The 6,928-nt window shown below is 35.7% G+C and overlaps 1 long non-coding RNA gene across 1 annotated transcript; it reads left to right on the forward strand.

Annotated features, from left to right (window-relative positions):
• Nucleotides 1–6,253, forward strand: LOC130300675 (uncharacterized). Its single transcript, XR_008851517.1, has 3 exons — nucleotides 1–249; nucleotides 4,916–5,029; nucleotides 5,267–6,253. It is a non-coding gene; the product is annotated as an uncharacterized LOC130300675 (long non-coding RNA).
• The last annotated feature ends 675 nt before the right edge of the window (nucleotides 6,254–6,928 follow it).

The following is a 6,928-nucleotide window of genomic DNA, read 5'->3' on the forward strand; positions in this document are numbered from 1 at the left end:
TTTTATCTTACACACGCATGGGGAGAAAATAACAAGTAGCATTCACTAAATCATAGAGATCCAGATATCTGGCACATCAGAACTATCCTCAGTCCTTCACTGGTCTCTGCCTTAATGTCAAATGCCGCAGAAAGACAGCTGAAGCCTACAGGCCACCGACTTTGATCTCTGTGTAGAGCCAGCTCAGGCTTCGGAAAATGAGATGAGACATTTAGAAGACCCTTTAAAGCAGGAGCAATTATCTCTAAGGTAAAAACTACATATAAAATATATTCTATACAATATGTTTTATTTTTATCCTTTTTTTTCCCCCTAAATTTTCATAGCATTTTTATATTTCCAAAATGACTGAATATGAAATATGCAATCCTGTGTGCATTGGAATGGTGTTTATCACGTATTGATCTTATAATTGTCCCTTTTTTATTCTAGTTGTCTTATTTTTGTTTTGTCTAATTAAGGTTATGTTCACACAGCACACAGTGTATGTTCAGATCTATTATATTGTAAAAAAAAAAATACATTCGTAAAATTATGGAGATTTTGCGTCCTCAATTTTAACATTAATTTGCTCTTTGTTAGTCTACAGGAAAGTGGTTGTCTGTGCACATTATATGTAAAAATCCGCAGAGATAAGTGATGTGTCCCCTGTATATTTATTTATATGTCTTGTGTGCACAAACAATCCCTTCCCCCATAGACTTACAAAGAGCAGACTTCTGCGATTTTACAGTGAGGTGTGTCTGAAAATACACTTTTTGACCATAGTCTTAGGTTTATTTTTTATTTTATACCTAAAAATGACCTTCCTGGAGGATACTTCTTATTTACTTACTTTATTTATTTATTTGTCATTTATGATTTAATTATTTATTAATTTATTTACTTATTGATTTATGTATTTATTTACTTATTTGTATTGTTTAATATTTGTATTAGTTTATTTATTTACTCATTTATTTGTTTACTTGTTTAATTACTTATTTGTATTGTTTAATATTTGTATTAGTTAATTATTTATTTATTCATTTAGCTATTTATTGATTTTTTTACTTACTTTATTTATTTAATTGTCATTTATGATTTATTGATTTATTAATTAATTTACTTATTGATTTATGTATTTATTTACTTATTTGTATTGTTTAATATCTGTCTTAGTTTATTTATTTACTTATTTATTTGTTTACTTATTTATTTACTTATTTGTATTGTTTAATATTTGTATTAGTTATTTATTTATTTATTCATTTTGCTATTTATTTATTTACTTATTTATTTTATTTACTTATTTGTATTGTTTAGTATAGTTACATCCTTATCTGTAGTCTATCGTCCTATAGCTATACAATTCATGGCCCAATTTAATGTCCATTCTCCACATATGTTGTTTTAACCCCTGCATATTTTGTGAGATAGAACCTGTGTTTTCTCCTTGTGAGCTCAGAAATGCTTATGACTTGATAAAGGGAGGAATCCCAAAAGCTTGTCTCTACAAAATCTTGTTAGTCCAATAAAAAGGTATTACAAGATACTGCAACTACCGATGATTTTGCATTTTGGTATATATATATATATTTAAGAATTTATTATTTTAATCTGTATTTTTATTTATGCATATATTATGTAAATCCTTATTAGGCTGGGTTCACACTGCGTTTTTCAACTACGGTTCCCGCATACATTTTCATTAGTGAAAATGTATGGAACGGTATTGAGAACCGTATTCATAGGCAAAGCATTGCAAACCGTATGCACCCTGATGCATACGGTTGCGTACGGTTTGCTTTCAATACGTTTTTAAACAGTACTCCAAACCGTGTTTGACCAGCCATCAAACCGTATTGCAACCGCATACCTTTTTTTTTTTTTAACATGGACGTCAATGGGAAACGCACATGTATACGGTTCCTTACAGCAAAACCGTATGCGTTTTTTCTTTGCACATGCGCATTTGCATCCTAAAGTCCCCACCCAAGACCCCTCGCATTAAAAATGGACAGAATTTTCAAAAAGTATGTTTTTTTTTTAAAATAAAAACGACCAGAACAGTATGAACTTTTAAAAACAGTATACTGTTTAAAAACGCATACGGTTTACTTTTTCCCATAATGTTCCATCCGTTTTTTTCCCATACGGTTTTTGATAGAAAACGTATGCGGGAACCGTAGTTGAAAAACGTAGTGTGAACCCAGCCTTATTAGTGTTATAAGTAGCTGAATTAACTTTATATTTTCTATTTATTTTCAGTATTTCTATATATGTATTACTGTGAATCAACCTTTATTAAAATAATAGCATTTATTAAAATCCTTTTGTATGATACAGAAATAAAAGGGATGTCAATTTAATATCATTTCGTTTTTTCTTATGTAAATATTCAATTTCTTACTAAGTAAAAACAAAATATGGAAGTGATTATTGTTTTATTTATAGCTATTTCAAAGATGCTTTTTCACATTATTAATTTATATATTATATTTATTTTTCAGCTTTTTTGATTTTACACTGCATTATTTATTGTAATAGAATTATTTTTCAGCTTTTTTTTTTACATTATTACATTATATATTATATTTATTTTTCAGCTTTTTTGTTTTTACATTACATTATGTATTATAACAATATTATTTTTCAGCTTTTTTTTACATTATTACATTATATATTATATTTATTTTTCAGCTTTTTCTGTTTTTACATTACATTATGTATTATAACAAAATTATTTTTCAGCTTTTTTGTTTTTTTTTTACATTATTACATTATTTTTTACAATAGATTTTTTTTTCAGCTTTTCATTTTTCACATGGTAGCAGCACAGGCTGATAAAACTAGTATTATTTAACCTGTTCTGAATCTAATTCATAACATTCCTTCATGTCAGTTCTTAGGGGGAATTCAAGGTTTCATTCCAGGAGACAATCTTGTGGTTAGTCATACGTTCAATTTAAACATCCACCAGATGTTCTTTTCCGCTTTAGACAGTGTTTAAAAAGTAAAAAAAAAAAAAAAAAGTCAAAAATCTCATGTTCTGGACAGTCAGTGAAGTCAAAGATTACTTTTAAAACACTTCCAGAAAAAAAGGATTAATAAGCAGTACAATAAACTATCTCACACCGTAAGAGATCAAACGAAAATCTGACCAACGCAGTCTGGCGACAGGGACTTTTATTATTGAACTACCGTTTAATAGCTTGTTCTGCCTCTCCTAAATGTTATTTATTAAAGCAGAATTATAAGTTGTCTTGATTTATGTTGGAACATGGTGCATATTCGAACAAAAAAAAATCGCTGTACGCAAATTTTTTTTTTTGCTGACTCAAAGCATTTCGATAAACCTCTGAATAAAAATTTGAAAAAAAAAAAAATTGGACAAAAAATGCTTCACAGAAATAAGAATTTACTACTTGGGAGCATAACCCAAACTCATTAATAATGGAAAAAAATATTGGATTGAAAGTTGCCATCTATGGAAGGATATGGTGTTTTAACCCCTTCCTTTCCTTGAGATAATAGTATATGCCTTAGGAAGGTAAAAGGGGTACTCCGGAGGTAAAATAATGTTTTTTTATTCAACTGGTACCAAAAAAAGTTAAACATATTTGTAAATTACTTCTACTCAAAAATCATAATCCTTACAGTACTTATCAGCTCATCAGGAGGTTGTGTAGTTGTTTCCATGTCAAGAATTATCCAGAGCAGGACAGCTTTGCTATGGGGATTTGCTCCTGTTCTGGACAGTTCCTAACATGGACAGAAGTGTCTGGTCTGACTGGAAAGAACTTCACAACTTCCTCTGGAGCATACAGCAGCCGATAAGTACTGGAAGAATTAATTAAGATTTTTCAATAGAAGTAATTTACAAATCTGTATAACTTTCTGGCAGCAGTTCATTTGAAAACATTTTGTTTCCTCCGGGTACCCCTTTAAGGCACCTCGATAAACTACTACATCAAAATGAACGAGTGGGCACAGCCACTGTGCTGGGGTCATCACTGGCAAGGGGACACCAGTTCTGGAGTGAGGACTCCTTGGTGTCACTATGAAGGTAACCTTGGACCTGACACAAATTACCATATCTGTCTCCTGTATAAGCCTGTTAGAGCCTTATGTGTGCTATGCCCCACAGATGCCTGGGAATATTTCAGTGCACAGGAACAATAAATTGGCATACATAAGTACAGTAAGGGTAAAAACAAGTAAAATGGATACAAAATTAAAAAGGCTATATTCATATCATGCAAAAAAAAAAATATTCATATTTTTTTTACTTGCATATTTTCACTGTAATTGGCAAAAAAGGAAGGGCAACTTTTTTAATAACGGATAAGGCCGGGTTCACATTAGCGCTGAACTCTTTCAGAGTCCTTTCTACTGACCAACAATGGACCTGGACAGCCTGTTGCCTAACAGACACAGAAGGCCCTGACGGATCCCAATGATTTTTTATGAGATCCGTGGGGTTTTTGTCAGGTGTTGTTTTGTAGGAGTTGAGCAGAGAAAAATAGACTGCTTGCCATATTTTTCTCTCTGCTTAAATCCCATAATTTGAACAGACTTAACTCCTCTGAACGGAACGCAACACTAATGTGAACTCCGCCTTAAAGAGGTACTCCACTGGCTATAGACTTGCATTGAGGGGGGTGGCCTGATGGCACAAGGGGGCATGGCTGACCCCCACAGCACGCACACAGCGTTCGGAACGAAATGTTCCCAACGCTGGCCAGTGGAGTACCCCTTTAATAGATGTATGAAATTAAACAGGTAAACAAAAATATGCCCCTATTTTTTATGCAGTGTGAACATAGCTGATACCCCTGTCAACTGATGTTTATAAAAACAATAAGAATGAATTAATAAATGTCAGTGATTTGCTTCTTTGGTGTTTGTAGTCACTCACTCACTCCTCTCATAGACTTGCATTGAGGTGATGGGGCGTGATGTCACATGGGGGCGGAGTCCTGATGTCACGGACTTCCATTCCCGTGGTCGCGACCGAGACCTTCCAGCGCTTCCGGACAAGAAACAGGTGGGTGCCGCATGCAACATTGCGGGGGTCCCCAGCGGCGGGACCCCCGCGATCAGACATCTTATCCCCTATCCTTTGGATAGGGGATAAGATGTCTAGGGTGGGAGTACCCCTTTCAATCCTCCACAGATGTGCTACCCTATTGGTTGGTTGCTTTGCTGATATAGTGTCCCTGCTGCAGAATTTTTATTTGCTCATTACTTCAGCTTACCACATTTTTTACTTGCTTTCTTCTAGATAAAGTCGACTCCCAGAGAGGGAAATCTGGCTCCAAGAGGAAGCATCTTGTTTCCTATGAGTGTGACATCAGCCAAAAGAGTCGGTGAGGTGCAGGCCTTTTCGACCTTCAAACCATATACAAAGTTCCTTCAGGATCAGGACCTTCTGAGGTTCATTCCAACCTTTGTGCTGAAGATGCCTTCTTTCAGGAATCTGAATTAAAAGGTCCCAACAAGTGCTAAACACTCTTGATGTGTCAAGATGCCTCTGGATCTATATGGATAGATTATCCTATTTGTCGGTAATCGGTAACCTACTATTAGTAGGTGTATTAAGGAAGCGATTAGGGAAGCCGATGTCGCACAGTCTATCCCAGACTTCGTAAGAGCCCATTCATCTAGGGCTGTAGCGACTTCATTCTCAGAAAAAAGCTTGCTCTCTTTGGAATTCATCTGCAGCGCAGTCTTGTTGAGCACCGAGTCTACTTTTATCTCCCATTATAGGCTTGATGCTAGGATGTCTGATTATTTGCCCATAGGGCAAACTGTACTAAGTTCTGTCAGGCAGGAGAGTCCTCCAATAAGGGTCCTTTTCTTGCTAACTCCCCATTTGTGCTGCTGGTAGGATGTAAGGGAATTGTTAATTTCTAACAATAATTTGTTGTCCCTTAGTCCTAACAGCAGCACACAAATATCCCACCCTAGTTTTTGGTTTACTTGTTATGACACAGTGAGCTGGGGGTGATCTCTCTCTCTCTATAAAGGGTCATATTTACTTTAATTCTATTGTTACTACTTGGGCTCATTAACATTTCCGTCATCTTACCCATCCATGGGTAGTTAACCCCATCTGTGCTGCTGTTAGGACTAAAAAAAATATTGTTAAAATGATCAATTTTTCTTTCACAGTTAATACAGGACTGTACAATTAAGACTTATTCCTTATTTTCCTCCTTTCCAGTAGTATATATCATTATTTGATACCATTTATTACCTTTTGTACTACTGGCATTAAATAGTTACTTTCAACTGGTTACATGTTTCAAACCTTGCACATTTTTCATTGTTTATTTATTTATTTATTTCATTGGTTTTATATGTAAATTCAAACTATAAATTACACCAAGGTTGACGAGGGCCCTAGGGCAATCATTTGTTGTATTAAAAAGTATATAATAAATAGCAAAACTTTCTTTATAGATTGGAAGCAGTTTAACCCCTTAAGGACGCAGGACGTAAATGTACGTCCTGATGAGGTGGTACTTAACGCACCAGGACGTACATTTACGTCCTGTGCATAACTGCGGGCATCGGAGCGATGCCCGTGTCATGCGCGGCTGATCCCGGCTGCTGATCGCAGCCAGGGACCCGCCGGCAATGGCCGACGCCCGCGATCTCGCGGGCGTCCGCCATTAACCCCTCAGGTGCCGGGATCAATACAGATCCCGGCATCTGCGGCAGTGCGCGATTTGAATGAATGATCGGATCGCCCGCAGCGCTGCTGCGGTGATTAGATCATTCATAACGCCGCACGGAGGTCCCCTCTCCTTCCTCCGTCCGGCATCTCCTACTCCGGTCTGTGATCGAGCAGACCAGAGCAGAAGATCACCGAAAACACTGATCTGTTCTATGTCCTATACATAGAACAGATCAGTATTAGCAATCATGGTATTGCTATGAA

The sequence above is a fragment of the Hyla sarda genome, chromosome 1 (assembly GCF_029499605.1).
Source record: "Hyla sarda isolate aHylSar1 chromosome 1, aHylSar1.hap1, whole genome shotgun sequence".
NCBI classification, from domain to species: domain Eukaryota; kingdom Metazoa; phylum Chordata; class Amphibia; order Anura; family Hylidae; genus Hyla; species Hyla sarda.